The sequence below is a fragment of the Salvia miltiorrhiza genome, chromosome 8 (assembly GCF_028751815.1).
Source record: "Salvia miltiorrhiza cultivar Shanhuang (shh) chromosome 8, IMPLAD_Smil_shh, whole genome shotgun sequence".
NCBI lineage: Eukaryota > Viridiplantae > Streptophyta > Magnoliopsida > Lamiales > Lamiaceae > Salvia > Salvia miltiorrhiza.
The window spans coordinates 41,751,965-41,772,096 of NC_080394.1; the positions used below are offsets into that span (position 1 = coordinate 41,751,965).

At 38.9% G+C, this 20,132-nt stretch overlaps 2 long non-coding RNA genes across 2 annotated transcripts; both read right to left on the reverse strand.

The window, feature by feature from the left end:
* Positions 1-1,931: 1,931 nt before the first annotated feature.
* LOC130997094 (uncharacterized) lies at positions 1,932-3,487 on the reverse strand. Its single transcript, XR_009092956.1, has 2 exons — positions 2,642-3,487; positions 1,932-2,122 (listed from the first exon to the last, which is right to left on the reverse strand). It is a non-coding gene; the product is annotated as an uncharacterized LOC130997094 (long non-coding RNA).
* A 4,277-nt stretch (positions 3,488-7,764) lies between these two features.
* LOC130997095 (uncharacterized) lies at positions 7,765-10,916 on the reverse strand. Its single transcript, XR_009092957.1, has 3 exons — positions 10,585-10,916; positions 8,561-8,624; positions 7,765-8,038 (listed from the first exon to the last, which is right to left on the reverse strand). It is a non-coding gene; the product is annotated as an uncharacterized LOC130997095 (long non-coding RNA).
* Positions 10,917-20,132: the final 9,216 nt, after the last annotated feature.

A 20,132-nucleotide genomic window follows, 5' to 3' on the forward strand; every position in this document is an offset into this window, starting at 1 on the left:
CACAGTGGATCTGGAAAGATTTCTCAATAGCAAATAGTTCATCTCCTGTAGGAGTTCAAATGGATGCAGAAAAATTCAAATACGACCAAGCGGGATAGGGACTTAATAAATCTACTCTCATGACTACTCTAGCGATGATAAACGCGGTCCCGGTGAAAGTACCTCTATTTCAAAGTACAATTGGTCAATAGTATCTATGCATCCCCTGAAGTCTCCATAATACGTTCGTCTTATTAGGGTCGTGTCTATGAATTGCGATGTTGGGTAAATTCCCTATTTCTGCCACTCCATCGGTAGTAGTAGCAACAGGTGTAGAACGCCCTTGACGTCGTCAACTCTGAACTGTGCATCCTTGAACCAACGTCTGCGTTAGTATTCTAAGTACTCCCTTAAGCTATCCCTATAATTCCGATGAAAACTCTAACTCTCTTCATATTATCTCAACGGTTGGTCTCTCTGCTCCTTCTTCTTCATCTTCTTCTCGATTTATGTTCCTTCTGTTCCCTCTTCTTCTCGGAGGCATACTATACAGGAAAAAGAAATATATAACCATCGGCCTCGAAACTAGCCGTTCGTCATTTCAAAATACAAGTTCTATTTTTCTCATTTCACTTCTATATCTCATATGTGATCTCAACATTCACAAAATTCTCGTCCACTCTATTTCTCGTCTATCATCATGCATCAACATCATCAATCTCAAATCTCTGATAAGGAAAGTGAAACTCACTAATCATCAACATCTATGTATATATATATATATATATAGGGAAAACTGCCTCTCTCTCGAGGTCTTTCACAAAAGTAGGGTCTTATGTACAAAGGCCCTAACACTAAAATGATGCTCTAGCTATACAAGCATCATAAGTACTAAGCATCTATAGATCTATGCTATCTACTCATACACACTATACTATGTTTCTCTACCTATATATATATATATATATATATATATATATATATATATATATATATATATATCAACTATGCATCTACACATATGTACGCGCCTATGAGATAAACGTGATCACTAGCCATCGTCTCCCGAGATCCTCCTCGTCGCATCATCGACCTCCATATCCTCGCTCGGCTCCGTCTCTTCGCTCGGCTCTGACTCCTGACTCTCGTACTCGTCGATCTGTCGGTAGACGCTATCGTCGCTCGGCTCATCCTCAACGTCGGTGTCCAATCCCAAGGCGGTAAATCAGCGCTGGGAAAAGAAATAAGTGATAGAAAAGAGAACGGATCATGCTCTATCACCGGGGAGTACGTCTCGAAGACAATCGGCTCTGAAACATCAGGCTTAGACGAAAATGGAATCGGATCAGCTGGGGGTGGAGGTGCAATCGGAAACGGCTCCTCGGAAAGTGGGGGCACAACAACTGCCTCCTATCAGAATCCATCACCTCAAGCAATTCCGCCATCAAAACAATACATAACTCATTAGTGAACCAAACTCAACTCTCAACAGGAAAGCAACAAGAAACAACATCAACCTCTTACCTCGTTAAGCCGGAGGAGATGGGGTGCTGGGGTTTCGTTTCGAACTAACTCTCAAACTAGCCTAAGAATTCAAATTAGACTAGTACTCAATTTTAAAGAGTAGAAGCAATCAAAGGTTCAACTCAGTCAAGCAATAGACTCAGAGCAGATGACCTGCTCTGATACCACCCTGTCGCAGCCCGATTCCCGACACTAGTGATAGTGGGGTACGAGTATCGATACGACTATTTTTAAAAGAATAAAAGATAAGAAGAATAGGTCGAACATCAAGCGGAAGCTTGCATCAAAGCATGCTAAGGAAAATCATCATAAATGAACCCAAGGGTAAAATCGTCAACGTCATTATAACTTTTTAATTATCAGGAATTTCACGAACAAAAACAAAACGGGTATAGCTCATTTTTCATAAGGTATCATAAAATGCAGAGTATCGCAGCAAAAGGCGAATCGATTACATGTATGAAGACACATAACCGTGAGTAAATTGCTTGATTTCAAAAGAAAACAAAGTATCTCAATCCTCAAGACTCTATTAACATGAAGGCAATACGAAAACATAATTACATCGATTGAAACGTTTCCCCCACTAGCACCAGACCAATCTCGCTCCTCGCTTAGCCTGCACATTTAGAAATACATGCAGGGCATGAGTACATAATACTCAGTGAGCAAACGCCGAAAAACAAGAAATGTGCTCTTAGAGCTATAGGTTTGAAACTTGCCCCATCTCAGCAATACACAGGAATAAATTTAGCGTAAATTAACCTGTGTAAGCAGTTTTAATAATCATGATATCATAAAGAAACGACTGCAGTCAAAGATCTCAACATGTATGCACCACATCTACAACTCGTTATTATCAAAGGTACTGAGAAGTAGGCCTCCCTCTCAAGTACCGTGACCGGCCGACCCGAAGACGGCTCACAGTCACCTCTGTGCACAAAATCCCACTTGTAGCAGGACCGAATTCATCTCATCTCATCAGTAGAGGGTAACATACAAGCTCAACATCAACAAAAATCGGCAAGTCAAACAGTTCTCAAATATCATTTATCTCAAAACATTTGTTAAACTCATAACATCATCAAATCATTTTAGAAAGCTCGTATAATATTTGTATACTCAAAGTATTGCCCACCTGAAGTCCTTCGCTTATTCTGGAAAGAAATCAGGCAACTTACTTCTTCGTCTCGCTCGGGCCTTCATATGTCATCATCACATCGTCATCGTCATCGAAGGTTCATGTGATAAAACAAACCTTAGTCAGAACTCAATTTCCAAATCCAATCTCTTCTTTACTTTAACTTCTCACTCAACGTCTATTTACCCGTTATAACTCAATCCCTAGGTATACTCGGCTTCTAAGGATTCACACGTCCAATTTTCGACTTAACTCTCAACTCGACTCAAACTCATAGCAAACAAGCACATAAACAAGTATAAACACTTAAGCATATTAAAAACACACATAGACAAGTCGAAAACAAGCTTTACTCTGCACTGACTCAACTTTAAAACCTCACCAGACTCTGTACAGAACTCTCCTGGGGTCGTAACTTATACCAAAAGAAACCTCTTTGAGTCTAGTTTCATTTAAAAAAAGTAGGATCAAAAACTCCAAGTATTTTAGGAGATATGACTGTTTTACTACAGTCTACCATATTCGGCAGTTTTTAGCAATCGAAAAGTTTTATTTTTTAAAAATAGTAAACGTTGTCAAAACGATCTGAAATTTTGTGGTAACTTAGCTAAGACACTCAGGTCTCAACCATAAAAATTTGGGTTCCAGAATGCTAAGGAAAGCTACTGGAAACGATGACTCTATTGGCTACTCACCGAACAATTCGGCAGAACGTAGCAGTTTTAGTTTTACATTTTATAAAAATAGCAAACGAAGTCCAAATGACTTGAAATTTTACCGGTATTCTCAAGACTCTCAAATATACTTACCATAAAATTTTCAGGGTGTTTGGGTATCAAGAACCCCTCGCAAACAGTGAGTCAGCGCGTCGTGAAAAACGACTCCGAAACATACACACAAACAAACATGCTCAACTCAACATTTAAACCATGCAAACTCATCAAAACTCATTTTAAGCACTTAAAGCACTTAAAAACATTCAAATACATCAAAATACTCGTAATATACAATCTCGACTCTTGTCTTTCATCATCAACTCAAATCTCATAGAAAACATTTCAACGAACGTATCTAACAAATTCCTTTTCAATATCATGCTCGAAATTTCTCAAATACTCAAATATGATCATTTACATCATATAACTCATTATTCACATATTTACTCTCTTTTTATCATATAAACTAGATTTTATAGAAAATCCATGTATCAACATAAAACTCTCAACAAACAAGGATAAAGTTCTCATAATGATCATAGAGCAATTAAACCTTATTTTATAAAGCATCAAACTCACATCATATAAAAACTCAAAATTTCATACAAACTAAAATAAGCCAAAATTTTATTTAGCCTACAATAGACTTAATCAAATATACAAAAACACTACTATCATGCTTAAAAACATACATCTCAAGCAAAACCACTTAAATAACACATAGACTAGAAAGTCCTAATTTTTACTAAACTAACTCTTTGAAATTTTTTACAAACACACACAAATCTTTAATCAACTTATAGATCTTTCATTTTTAACCAATTAATCCCACATCAAAACCATCAATTCACCAATAAGGGCATGTATACACATATCCCTAATTTTAGTAAACTAACTCACATCAAAAACTCCAATTGACATCATATACTCAAATTACTCCATCAATAATCATCATATACATCTCATAGACTCATTTACCTCATCAATTCATCATTTAACTCATTGACTCTATAGTTCCCCTTTTTGGGTAAACTAACTTCCATCAAAGTATCACATCTCAAGACACATATTTCACAACATATATCAAACATCAATACACATCACATAACTCTCATTTTTCACCCCAAATCAAGAAAAGAAAAAGAAAATTTTTTGAAGGGATGGAGACCCTTTTTTTTCGAAAATTATGGAAAATAGGGAGGGGTGATTTTCTTGCTTCATCTTTCAAGAATACACTCACACAACATCCTTCAAGCAAGAATTTAAAAAAAAACATGGCCACTTACCCAAGTTCTCACCAAAATTCTCACTTTCTCACTCTACTTTGGAGCTTCTTCTTCAAGGTTTTTCTTGATTATAAGTGGATAGAATAGGTTTATGGAGGATATTAGAGTGATTTGAAGTGTTTGGTAATATTTTAGGAAGCTTCGAAGGTTTCCATCAATGGAGGAAAATGGTGGAATTGATAAATGGAGAAGATGAGTGTGTGTTGGGAGAAAATGTGTGTGAGGGAGAGAGATGATGGCCGAAAATTGTAGTGAGGGAGAGAGAGGTTTGGCTTTGCAAGATTGAATTTGATCTTGTGATCTTTAAAGGAGATTTCCAAATCTTGGAGAATATTTGCAATTAATGGATGATCTCTCTCTCTCTAATCTCTCTCTAATCTCTACACTCTCCATAATATACTCTCAATCTCTACTCTCTCAAACTCTATACTTAGTCATTTAAGGCATATAACATATGGTAGTGAAATTAAAATAAAGTGTGAGAAGGGTGATTAAATAAAAATCACAATAACTATGGAAATGTCACTCATTAATAAAATACCATAGTATAATTATTCATGTGACCAAAATAATAATTATAGCACTATTATTAGTGCACTCACTCAATTATAATATTCCTCTTCGTAGGAAAAATAATTTAAAAAAAATATTATGCTTGGAAAAATTTCCATAAACCGACATCATTCGATTTCTCGGTAAAAATAAACCGCACTTGCTTTGAAAACTTAATCAAAATTCCAAGTGCTAAGGTCTCAAATAAAAATCGTAATAACTTGGTCATAATGACACACGTCACATAAATCACATAATCAATCAGTCACGTAAATTCACATAACATCACATCAAAGCAGTCGGCAAACACAACCAAACTAGACGTCTCTCAGACCGACTCTTTTCATCAAGGTTCCTCACTATTTCTTTCTCGACTCTATTTCTAACTCATTATTCCTATTTTCTTAATAGGGCAGTCAAACTCTGACAATTCGGTATCCGGTAACTCTATTCCCGGTAGTTGGAAATAAAATAAAATCTCAGCTCAATTCAATCAGCATCTCTATCTCAACTCATTTCCCAAATCTCTTCACTCTAACTCTATCATTGGTTTATTCACTCGTATCACTATTTAAAAGACAATCTGTCTTATTTGGTCATAAAAAAAATAGCCTCGTATTTCGACATCTCAGTACTCTCATTAGTGTTAAGACACTATTTCTCAATAAGGAAAAGTACGGGGTGCTACAGCAACCTCGGCAGATCCAGCACGAGAACAGCAGCAACGGCAGCAGCGGCCGCGCGACTCCAGCCGGGCACGCAGCAGCGCAAAGCACGCACGCGCAGCCCATGGCGCGCCCAGCCCCTGCTCGCCAGCCATGCTCCTCGGCCCTACCTTTGCCCAACCAGTCTCGCCCCTCGGCACCTCGCTGCCCTCTTTACTCTCCAACTCCGTTCTTCGATGTTGATTCATCGTCGTCATCGTTCCGTTTTCCAACAATTACAGATTACAAAGGAAAACAAATACAATTTGAAACCCTAATCTAACCACGGATTTATCTCGTGGTGAAAAACGATTACAACGTCAAACGACGTATCCCACGAATCAACAAACCACGAAGAACAACAGCAGTAAAAACAAACGCACATTATTAATCGTACATAAATTAATAATAGAGCCAAGAAATTAATCCTGGGCTCTGATACCAATTGAAGGAATATTAAACTGAATTAACGTCCCGCTTTGCCCGATGATCGTTTCTTGGATTATTATCAATTTATCATACAACGATTAATCCTAACATGCTCCTATGAATTTAACAGCTGCACGTTGGAGTTCAGAAATACCTGAAGAATTCAGAAGAATTCGTCAATCTGTCGCTGAACAGGTCAGCCAACTTTAACGCTCCGTTTGACCCCTCAAACGACCTCCAATCGTATTGTGTGCAGAAATACGACTTCTTCGTCTTTGAAAGAGCTTTCCGTGGCCGCCTGATTCGTCTGAATCGGAGTTCTGTGGAGGAAGTTATGGCCGTTTTACGGAGACTGCCAGAACTTGGTTTCCTGCGAAAAACTGACTCCAGCTCTGATCTTCTCGACTGTATCCCGCTCAGCTTTCACCGTTGGATGGACAACGATCTATGAAAGTCCCAAGAGAGAATGCTCCACACGTTTTCCCTGCGCCCCACAGCTCTCTCAAAAACCTAATATTTTTTATCAGTCTATTTTCCTGAGAGCTGACAGCTGTATTTAATAGAATTAAATACGTAGGAGGCGCCAGAAATAATGTAGGAGGCGTGTTCTCTCTATACTAGGGCTAGGAGTCTTTGGGCCAGTCCAGGGACCAGATACAAGGAATAAAGATGGGCCTCAAATAAATTAATTTATCTATGGTCAGCCCAGACCATAATTAATTTATAAATATCAGTTCATTCCACTAGAGAACCGATACTGACTTACCCCTTTATTGCCGGTGATGAGTCGGGGGGCTTGTATTTAGACTTATTAAATCTCCGTATTTAAAATATCCGACATCCATTAATTAATTAGAGCTCTGACAGCTTAAATTAATTAATCTCTTAATAATTCCTTAAGCAGTACCACTCAAACTTTATTATTACGCCTGAACTTAATCAACCTGCAGGGTTTAGCGTAATAAACCTTATTGAGCTCCTTAAGGGGATGTCATTATCCTATACCGGATACGGGTACTAATACAGATAATCAAATATCATATATTAACCGCTATCACCCAAGATACAGAGTACTCGAGTTAGTATATAACTTTCACCCATAGTAAGTCAAAGTGATATACGAATTAACATATATATCTGAATACTTATTAGTATTAAGATCTTATAAGTCACCGAGATCTTGATTCTTCACTTAAGTCAGATAGAAGAATACATCTCAACTGTGGTCCTATCAATACGTAATGACGTACCAGTATAGACATGTCGCAGCCCGATTCCCGACACTAGTGATAGTGGGGTACGAGTATCGATACGACTATTTTTAAAAGAATAAAAGATAAGAAGGATAGGTCGAACATCAAGCGGAAGCTCGCATCAAAAGGTGTTAAGGAAATTATCATAAATGAACCCAAGGGTAATTTCGTCAATGTCGTTATAACTTTTTAATTATCAGGAATTTCAAAATCAAAAACAAAACGGGTATCGCTCATTTTTCGTAAGGAATCACAATATGCAGAGTATCGCAGCAAAAGGTGAACCGATTATATGTATGAAGACATATAACCGTGAGTACATTGCTTAAATTCAAAAGAAAATCAAAGTATATTAATCATCAAGACTTTATCGTCAAAATAGAAATACGATAAAGTAAATACATCCTCTAACAATTCCCCGCCAGCACCAGACCAATCTCGCTCCTCGCTTAGCCTGCACATTTAGAAATATATGCAGGGCGTGAGTACATAATACTCAGTGGGCAAACGCCGAAAATCAAGAAAGGTGCTCATAGAGCTATAAGTTTGAAGCTTGCCACATCTCAGCAATACACAGAAATAAGTTAGTATTAAATGAGTCTGTGCATGCAGTTTTCATAATCATGACATCATAAGTAAACGACTGCAGTCAAAGATCTTAACATGTATGTACCACATCTACAACTCATCATCATCAAAGGTACTGAGAAGTAGGCCTCCCTCTCAAGTACCGTGACCGGCCGACCCGAAGACGGCTCACAGTCACCTCTGTGCACAAAATCCCGCTTGTGGCAGGACCCAATTCGTCTTATCTCATCAGTAGAGGGTAACATACAAGCTCAACATCAAAAATTGGCAAGTCAAACAGTTCTCAAACATCATTTATCTCGATTTATTTGATAAGCTCATAACATCATTATATCATCGAATCATTTTAGAAAGTTCGAATAATATATATACTCAAAATATTGCCCACCTGAAGACCTTACTCAAAAACTCCCGTCAAAGCGGAGTTACTTACTTCCCTGCTCTGCTCGTGTCTTCAGGGATCATCGTCATCATCGTAGGTTCATGTCATAAAATGAATCTCGATTAGAACTCAACGACAAAAACTCATGCCTTAACTCATGCTCTATCTTATATTCTATCTCTTAATCGACTCTACATAACTTCTTCACTCATTTCAAATCCTTAAGTCCAAGGATAGGTTTCAAGAAAATCATGGTTCTAAGTCTCGATTTATCTCCCATATAAGACTCGTCTAATCTCATTAAAACACTTAGGCAACATAAACACATAAGGCACATAAGAAAATACAATCAAACATCAACAAATCATGTTCTGTTTTTCCCACTGACTCAACTTCAAAATTTAACACGTTCTGACTCCGACATCTTCTGGACTCCAGACTCATACCAAAAGAAAGGTATTTGAGTCTAGTTTCATTCAAAAAAAAGTAGAGTCAGAAACTCCAAGTGGTTTGGGAGATATGGCGTTTTTACCACGGTCTACCATATTCGGCAGTTTTGAGCAATCGGAAACATTGATTTTTGAAAAATAGTAAACGTTGTCAAACTGAGCTCAAATTTGGTGGATATCTAGACCCTACAGTAAGGTTGATACCATAAAAATTTAGAAAGCTAGATCACACAGGAAGATACTGAGATGAATGACTTTGTCCCCTGTTCTCCGAAATTCCCGGTAGAAATGTGCAGATTTGGTTTTGCATTTTATAAAAATAGTAAATCAAGTTCGAATGACTTGAAATTTTACCGGTATGCTCAAGACTCATGTAGGGACATGTTGTAAAATTTTCAAAGCCATTAGACATCGACAACCCGTCGATCACAGTAGGTCAGTAGCCTACGAAAAATCACCAAAATTTCATCTCAAACTCTTAAATGCTCAATTCAACATTCCTTCAAAGAAAACCAATCAAAGCTCATTTTAAACACATATAACACTCAAAAACATTCAAAAACATTAAAATACTCATCATACTCAATCTCAAATCTCCTCTTACATCATAAACTCAAATCTCAAGGAAAACGTTTCTACAAACGTATCAATTCAATCCTCTTTTCAATTTCATGCTCAATATCATTCAATCATTCATTAATGACTTCATACATCATGTAACTCATTTTACACAAATAAATCCCCTATAATCATGCCAACTAAACTCTAATAAAAACTCATATATCCACATAAACTCTCAACAAAAACATGACAACTTTCACATAATGGTCATAAAGCAAATTAGACCTCATGTTATCAATCATTGACTTCTCAAGATATGAAAACTCAAAAATTCTCATAAACTAACTCAAGTCAAAATTTTACTTAGCTTAGAAAAGACTTAATCAAACATATTAAAACACTAACATCATGTTCAATTACCTATATTTTAAGCCAAAACACTTAATAGACATATATACAAGAAAGTCCCAATTTTTATTAAACTAAACTCTTTGAAATTTTATAAACTCACATGGATCTTTAATCTCATCATATATCTATCAATTTTAGTCATTTAAACTCACATATACTCCATCAATCTTATAAATTAGAGCATAGATACACATAGCCCTAATTTTAGTAAACTAACTTCATATCAAAATCATCATTTGACATCATATGCTCAATTTACTCCATCAATCATCATCATATACATCTCATGGACTCATATACATCATCAATTCATCATTTAAACCATCAACACAAAAGTTCCCAATTTGGGGGTAAACTAAACTCATCAAAATTTTACATCTCAAAGCATAGCTTTTCAAAACACATACTAATCATCACCAAACCTCACATAGGATCATTTTTCTCACCTCAATTCAAGGAAAGAAGAAGAAATTTTTTTGAAGGGTAGAACACCCAAATTTTCGAAAATCTTGAAGAATAAAAGAGGGGGTGATTTCTTGCTTCAATCCTTCAAATATACTCATATATATCATCATACAAGTTTAATCTATGAATATAGAGATCACTTACTCAAGTTTTTCACCAACAATCAAACTTTCTCTCACTAGTCTTGAAGCCAATCTTCAAGGATTTCCTTGGATTCAAGTTGATAGGAGGTGTTTAGGTGGAATTTTGTTGGTGATTTATGTGTTTGGCATATTTTGGTGAAGCTTCGGAGGTCTCTCCAATGGTTGACAATGGAGGAATTATGAGAGAGAAAGGAGAGAGAGAGGTGGCCGATTGGTGAGGATGAAGGAGAGAGAGAGTTGCTTGAGAGATATGAATGGATTTGCAAGATTTAGATGATCTTATAGAGATTTTGCAAATCTTAAAGAATATTGGCAATTAATGCCTTTGATCTCTCTCTCTCACTCTAATCTCTCTCTAATCTCTACACTATCAATCCTTACTCTCTCCATAATATACTCTCAACTCTCTACTCTCTCAATTCTATACTTAGCAAAATTTAGGCATATAACATATGGTAGAGAGAATTAAAATAAAGTGTGAGAAGGGTGATTAAATAATAATCACAAAAACTATGGAGATATTACTCATTAATAAAGTACCATAGTATAATTATTCATGTGACCCAAAATAATAATAATAGCACCAATATTAGTGTACTCACTCAATTATAATATTCCTCTTCGTAGGAATAAAAATAATATAAAAATTTATTATACTCGGAAAAATTTCCATAAACCGTCATCATTCAATTTCTCGGTAAAAATAAACTGCACTGTCTTTGGAATCTTAATAAAAATTCCAAGTGCTAAGGTCTCAAAATAAAAATCATAACAACTTGGTCATAATGACACACGTCACAAAATCTTATAATCACTCAGTCACGTAAATTCACATAATGTCACATCAAAACAGTCGGCAGACTCAGATAAGTTAGACGTTTCTCTAACCGACTCTATTTATCAAAGATTCTCACTCTTTCTTCCTCGACTCTATTTCCAACTCATTATTCCTATTTTGTTAATAGGACAGTCAGTCTCTGATAATTCGGTATCCGGTAATTCTATTCCCGGTAGTTGGAAATAAAATAAAATCTCAGCTCAATTCAATCAGCATCTCTATCTCAACTCATTTCTCAAATCTCATCATTCTAACTCTATCATCGGTTTACTCACTCGTATCTCTATTTAAAAGACAATCTGTCTTATCTACTCATAAAAAAAAGTAGTCTCGTATTTCGACATCTCGGTACTCTTATTAGTGTTAAGACACTATCTCACAACATGAGGAAAAGTACGGGGTGCTACAATTGTCGAGTTTAAGCCCAAAGGGAACTACACAATTGAGACCCCAGGTACCTTGCGGTTCCAGATGCAAGGTAGGATATTCCCGTTCTCAATCAACGAGCTGAATATCCACCTGGGGGTGATTGAAGCCACAGAAGTCTATGATGAGGATTACAAGCAGGCAGAAACCATAGCCACACCGGAGTGGAGGAGTCGGATTGACCATTACTGGTCACTGCTGTCTACCGGAAGCAAGTATGTCAAAAACATCAGCAAATCGAACGAGATCAGGGACCCCGCCTTGCAGATCTGCCACAGGTGGCTGGCCTACAACATCTACGGCCGGCTGGAAGGTTCCAATGTGGTCACCCAACAGGAAGTCTTCCTGTTATGGTGCATGATGGAGAGGAAAAAGGTGAACTTCGGGCTCACCGTGGCGCTTCAATTTCAGTATGGGGTAACCCATACCAACAAGTACCTCTCGCTCTGCCCACTGGTGACCATCTTGGCAGAAACGCTCATTAAGTTCGACACCAAGAGCTCGGATGATGCAGCCCTGGCCGAAAGTCGCCTTCTGGACTTGGGCAGGTTCGTGCGTTGGAGGGTGGTCGAAGCAGATGAAGGCGGGAGATACCGTTTGGTGTATCTTGAGAGAGCAGCGGCAGCTAGACCAGAACCGAGGAGACCACTAGAGCCAGAGGGACCCCGCCTTGTCAGCAGCGAGAGCATAATGTTATTGGCGGAGATGAAGGAAGTGAAAGACGAGCTGCTGATGCTGAGTGCGGAGATCACAACCCTGAGGGAGGCTATGGAAGCTGGCTTCAAAGCAATCATGGACCGGCTGAATGCGGAGGCAAGGTCCTCCGACCAAAACAACTAAGTTTTTTCCCCTAAACTCGTAGATTAGGTTTTATTTTATCTTTTGTTTTTCTCGTTTTAGTGTCTGTTTAATCTGTTTTTGAGTCGAGTCTACTTGCATTGTTTGATGGTGAAAGATTGTGCATGCTGATTTCTGTTTTGGTATGATTGGTGGATTGAGTATGAAATGCATGATGGTGGTTGTGAGGATACTGAGAATACCCCACCGGTGAGATCAGGACCAAATTGAAAAATGCATGTTTATGGTGAGAATTTGCTGTGACTAGGAAATCTTGACTTTGTTTGAGGACTCATTTTTGCTAGTACATGATTTGTGTGATTTGGGCACGATTCTTTGACTTAGGGCCCCAGATTTTTCTTTGATGTTTAATGTGAAAAATAATCCCTTGTATGCCAACTTGAGCCGAATTCATTCTTTCTTGAGCTTTGTCAATGCTATATCTAGGAGAAAGAATTTATGAAGTGAATAAAATGGTGGACAAGGAATTACAGGAAAGAAAGAAAATCTGGGCACAAAAAAATTGTATAAAAATTATTGCCCACAAAAGAACCCGAGGAAAGATGAGCCCCATTGAAAATGGAAGAATAAAGGGTTGGTTGTAGTTGTACTGAATGTGTATACTGAGTAAGGGTGATACTGAAATTAGCCACTGAACCATATATATACCTCACCTTAGCTCCGTATGCCCCATTACAACCCAACAAAGACCCTTTGATGAGTCATACTAGTATGCTTAACTTGTAGTCATCAATCAAACTCTTAGAGGAACTAGCACAACAAATTATGAGTGTAAACACTTAACCCGGTGCTTGAGCGAAAAGAGAGACTACCATCACACTTTATGCATGATCATTACTCTGGTTTGTGGTCTGTTTAAACTGAATGATGCAAGTTGGTATGATCTGATCCTGAAATCTGTGCAAGTTTCGTGTCTTTTAGTTTTATTCCTTTTCTTTCAACCTTTTCGTCCGTGTCTTCTGTGAATCCACCTACATACTTGAGGGCAAGTATGCTTTAAGTGTGTAGGTGTGATGCGTCTTCGACTTTTGGGCCATTTTGCCCTATTTTTCCCTTTATTTGTGTCGGTACAAGTCTGTTAGGGGGAAAAACGAAGTTGTGAAGGAAGGAAGGTCAGTAGAGCAGAAACGGAAGAAATGCGGTCAGAATGGGCATTAGCGAGCCTGGATTGCTAAGTCATGTTTACCAGCATGGAGCTTCGGCCAACAAGTACCTCTCCAATTCAACTTGGGGCATGGGAACCTGGAGCAACCCACCTGGTATAAGTCACACCAAAGAGAGCAATCCGTCTGATCGTTACCATGAGAAGCAGACAGCCAGAGCCATAAAAGGAAGGTCGATCTCGGAGATCTCGAAGAAACAAGTAGAAGGTGGAAGAAGAAACTGGAAGGATCGAAGGAATGGGAAAGGTTGACTAAGCTTGCAGCTGGACGCCATCTTCAATCAGGATCAATCAAAGATCGAGCTAATTAAGGAAAGAAGATCCCGGCGAAGATTTGGAACTGGCGCAGCTAGGGTTAGGCCTCTACCATCCGGCAGTATAAAAGACTAATGGTGTGCAGCGTGAAGAAGCTCTTGGCACCTTGAAACTCTTGTTTTTATTTTAGTATTCAATTAAGTTCGCCGTGTGTGGCATCCGAAATAATTTACATTTTCGTGCTTTTCCCTTTTTCGTTGTGTTTCTACTTTTGAACAAGTTCGAAGGCTTGAAGCCTAGGTACTATTTATCTATTCCAGTATTTCTTTTCGTTCTATAATGTGTTCAATCCCTTTTGCATTTATGAATTGCGTTATGTGTGAGTAATTCCCTTGGTGAGGTTTTAGGGGTGGAAATAATTGTTGTTAACATGTAAACATTCGTGAGGCACTTGTTCTTTCGGTTGAATCTCGTGGTTCCAGAAGGATCTGTTCGAAACCATGGGCAGTAGGGGCCTAACGGGTGATCTCCGTTCGGTAAAACGCTATCCATGTTAAGCAAAGGCCAGGGTATACCAAGGTACAACAATCAGTATGACCAAGACCGAGTAGCTGAGCAGCGTCAACAAAAGGCATTGTAGATCCAAAAGGTGGGGAAAGGGTTGATGGGATACACTGCCCTTCCTCAGTCTTGGGCTTCTCTAGAGACTATCCATCAACTGTGACGAGGCATAAAGCCATGGTTATCAAACGAGGAAAGCAATCTCGGCGCCGTAGCATGTCTATGACTGGTCGGCTGACAAAGCCGGAAATAGTTGAGTCCAGGAGGCATGTGTCACTAAAAGCGTGGAGTTGGGGACTTCGGGAGAGAAGGTTGGTGAGGGTCATACTTGGTGAGTAACGGGTATGACTACTATCTACGGAGGAGTGAAGCACTGCCTTGTGACCGGGGATTGTGTGACCTTCGGACCAAGTGACCACAATGAGAATCAACCATCCTACATGTGAAGTATAACCCCTTGAAACGCCCCAATGTCTTTGGCCCACGCCTTGGGCTTGTATGGATCATAGACGGATCATCAGTGTGCCTATGACCGAAACGAATGTTAACAACAGTTATGACGTAACCGAATAACCTCACCCCTTTGTTATTATTGATCTTGTTTATTTCTTGTGCAGAGTATACAGATTGAGAATTGTGACACCTCAGTTTGTCGTAGGAGAACAAAGTGGTTCCTCACTCCCTGTGGGATTCGACCCTACACTTACCGCTAAGGCTAAGTTCTTATTGTGAGAAGTAGGAGCGTGTATTGTTTGTACTGGGCATACACAGGTATTTTGTCCGCACCGCACGACGGGTGTGTGTCAGCTGCTGAATGCTGCAGCTCCGGCACTACAATAACTTGTTAGGGAATCGACCCAGGTCACCCTCAACTTGACACAGGCCTCTCCCGAACAACGGGCTTTATGCGAGAATGACGCCGTGTTAAATGCCATCGACTCAAGTGGTCTTGGGGGGATTCTAGGCATCAACGCAGATGCGCCGAGAACTCCGGAGTGGTGGTTCCCGGTCATGGACAAGGCGATTAGCTTGTTTGTGATAGGACGCAGCACTGACCCCTTGTCGTCAGAGCCCTTCGTGAGGACACCTTACCTCGATTCTATCCGCTCTCGTATTCGATCAGTCCGGGGTAACTACCCAGGCGGTGGGGTGTTCTACGAAACAACTCCCGTAGTTGAGGCAGCGCCGACATCTGGAGCCCGTGATTCTGCGCACCATGAACCCTCTGATGGTGGTGGCAGCAGCGGTGCAGACGAGTCCTTGCAGATGGAAGATCCCCCGGCTCAGGCCTCCAATCCCTAGATTTTCATGTGTTTCCTTGTTTAGTTTGTAAAACTTTGAATATTTATCTTGGATGCTTTGAGTTTTTGTAACAACAGATTGGCATCGCCTGTTTATTATCCATATCCAGATGGATCTTTCTTATCCCTTTTCTTCACGATATCTCTCATTTTTTCTTGTCTTGTATGTCGTTTATTGTCTCCCCACCAGCTATTTCGCATTTTTCCCATGGTTGTCGTAGTCAAAACTTTTGTCTGCACAGCCCAGAGATTTGACTTACAGTGGTTCCCAATTCTCGCAATTTATGCCTTTGTCATACTATTTACGTTTAACTCGTGCGATTCACGCCTCTAATCAACGCTTTAGAGTTTGCAATTTTATGCCTTGGATTGTGCAATTAATGCCTTAGATTGTGCAATTAATGCCCTCGTCGTACAATTTATGCTTTGGATTGTGCAATTCATGCCTTAGATCTTGCAATTAATGCCTTAGATTTTGCAATTCATGCCTTAGATCGTGCAATTCATGCCTTAGATTGTGCAATTCATGCCTTAGATTTTGCAATTCATGCCTTAGATAGTGCAATTCATGCCGTAGATTGTGCAATTCATGCCTTATTATTGGATTTGTATACTGAAAGCAAGAACGTTTTATGCTTGTATACAATGATTCCTGTGTTCACTGTTTTATCTCCTATCTGATTATGTTCATGATTGCATATGTATGTTCTTTATCTCTATATAAGTAGATTATATGGTGTGTTGTAGATCACAGAAGACCGTATAATTGGAACAACCTTAAGAGATATAATATAATCACAGCCGAAATAACTCTAGGACAAGTTATTGGTTTAGGCTGCGGTATAGATGTAAGTAGTTTGTCTTGACTACTTATCTAAACTGGTACGTCATAACGTATTGATAGGACCACAGTGAGATGTATTCTTCTATCTGACTTAAGTGAAGAATCAAGGTCTCGGTAACTTATATGATCTTAATACTAATAAGATTTCAGATATATATGTTGATTCGCTTATCACTTTGATTTACTATGAGCGAGAGTTATATAGTAGCTTGAGTACTCTGTATCTTGGGTGATAGCGGTTAATATATGATATTTGATTATCTGTATTAGTACTCGTATCCGATAGAGGTTAATGACATCCCCTTAAGGAGCTCAATAATGTTTATTGTGTTAAACCCTGCAGGTTGATTAAGTTCGGGCGCAATAATAAGGTTTGAGTGGTACTGCTTAAGGATTACAAAAGAGATTAATTAATTAAGGATGTCGGATATTTTAAATACGAGGATTTAATAAGTCTAAATACAAGCCCCGACTCAACACCGGCAATAAAGGGGTAAGTCAATATCGGTTATCTAGTGGAATGAACTGATATTTATAAATTAATTATGGTCTGGGCTGACCATAGATAAATTAATTTATTTGAGGCCCATCTTTATTCCTTGTATCTGGTCCCTGGACTGGCCCAATGTCTCCTAGCCCAAGTAGGGCTAGAAATCGTCCCTGCATAGAATCTGGCGCCCCCTCCCTTTGTTCTTGTAACACCCCGTACCTTTCCTTATGATAAGAGATAGTGTTTTAACACTACTAAGAGTACTGAGATGTCGAGATGCGAGATTATAGAGTTATGAGATGGAGACGTTGATTAATTTTGAGATAAGATGAGATGAAAGACGAGAGATAGAGTTGAGGTAGTGATTTAGAATCACTATAAAAAGGATTAAGCTAGAATGACAATTAGATTAATGACGAGTGATGGTCCGTTTTAACGTGACAATTTTGTGAGTAAATTGTTTGACGTTATGTGATTTATATGTTATGTGCGCACTTATGTTATTTGAGTCAGTATGATTTTCGAAAACTTAGCATATGTGTTGATTTTACCGTCGCACACCCCTACACTCACAAACAATATTTTAATCCTTTCTCACATGTGGCTAATTAGCCGGATGAGACCTGTTGATTAAGGGGGAGACAAAGCACTATTCAAGCATTTAATGCTACTTATCCAATGGAATAAGAATCTTGCTAAAACCGAGGAGTCCCTCTCTCTTTCGGTCATTCTCATCATTTTCGGCCTTCACCGCCTTCTCTCTCCCCCCCCCCCCGATATTTCTTCTCTCCTCCATTGGAGACTAAGCTCGAAGCTTCACCAATCACAACTGAGACAGAATACTCCGATAAATCTAGCTTTAAACACTTTCCACGCTTGTTTCAAGAAGATTTGTTGAGTTCTAATCGGAAGAATCGAGAAAAGACGCCTTTTTCTTGAAACTCTTTGAGTAAGTGTTCTGCTTTTTGGAGTCTAGACTTGTTGTGAGAAGTATGTAGTGATTTATGTGAGTATTAAGATGTTTGAAGAATGAGAAACTCCCCCACCGCCTTTTTCTTCATTTTCGAAAAATAGGGTTCATGCCCTTTTAAAAATCTTTCTAGTTCTTTTCGAAAACTGGGGTGAGTAATGTGTTATATGTGATGATTTGAGATGTTTAAGATGTGTTTTGCAAAACTGAGTCTTGAGATATGAGTTTTTACAAAATTTAGTTCGACGTAAGAATTTGGAAAAAAAAAATCTGTGATTTATGTCTTGAATGATGTTTTGATGATTGAGTAAGAACGTATGAAAAGAGTTACGTGTTGTTGATGATATTAGAGTTAAAGAGTTCGTGAGTGAGTTATGATGAAGCATGATAAGTATTTTGATGTTTGAGAGTGTCTGATGATTTTTGTGAATGGAAAGATTGATGAAGTTTAGAGTTGCTCTTGACTGCGTCGTTCTGTTTTGAGTCTTGCTTTACTCAGCCGAGAAGTCATTCCTCTGCTCTGGCTTTTTGGATTCCTCTGATGTTTGATTTCTCGGAACCGAGAAATCGTTTCCCCACTGCCCTGCCAGCGAGTTCGATTCCTCTGACGTTTGATCCCTCTGAATCGATTCCTCTGAGTTCGATTCCTCTGACGTTTGATCCCTCTGAATCGATTCCTCTGAATTCGATTCCTCTGACGTTGATTCCTCTGAATTCGATTCCTCTGACGTTGATTCCTCTGAATTCGATTCCTCTGACGTTGATTCCTCTGAAATCGATTCCTCTGAAATCGATTCCTCTGAAATCGAATCCTCTGATGATTGAATCCTCTGAGTTTGATTCCTCTGACGGTCGCCATTCCTCTGGCGACAGAGAGTTCATGATTTCGCTGCCTTGGCAAGTTTGATTCCTCTGCCCTGGCGGGTATTTTCCGCAGTTTTTGCCGAGCTGTTCCGCTCCGCCCTGCCGAGTTTTCCACTCTGACCACCAAGCATTTCTCTGCTCTGGTCTCCGAGTCAGATTGATGTTTACTTGTTTGTGAGATGTTATATGTGAGTTGTATGCTTATGTGTTTCTACATGCCTATGTGCTTGTTTGCTGAGTATGGTCTGAGTTGAGAGTTAAATCGAGATTAAGACGTGAGAATCCTTAGAAGTTGAGTATACCTAGGGATTTAGTTTTACTGGGTAATTAGACGTTGAGCGAGAAGTCATTAATTGAGATGAGTTGGATTTTGGTATGAGTTCTAACTGAGATTTGTTTTATCACATGAACTTTCGTGATGATGTTGATGACTCATGAAGATCCGAGCGAAACGAAGAAGTAAGTCACCTGTTCCTATCCGAGCTTAAGCGAAGGACTCCAGGTGGGCAATATTTTGAGTATACGATTATCGTACGAGCTTTCAAGAAATGAATTGATGATATTTATGAGTTTATCAAATGTTGAGATAAATGATGTTTATGAACTGTTTGACTTGCCAATTTTTGATGTTGAACTTGTATGTTACCCTCTACTGATGAGACGAATTCGGTCCTGCCACAAGCGGGATTTTGTGCACAGAGGTGACTGTGAGCCGTCTTCGGGTCGGCCAGTCACGGTACTCGAGAGGGAGGCCTACTTCTCAGTATCGATAATAATGATGATTGTTGTAGGTGTGGTACATACATGTTAAAATATTTGACTGCAGTCGTTTACACATGATGTTATGATTATGAAAACTGCATGCACAGATTTATTTACGCAAACTTTACTTCTGTGCATTGCTGATGTTATGGCAAGCTTCAAACATATAGCTCTAAGAGCGCCTTTGATGTTTTTCTTCGGCGTTTGCCCACTGAGTA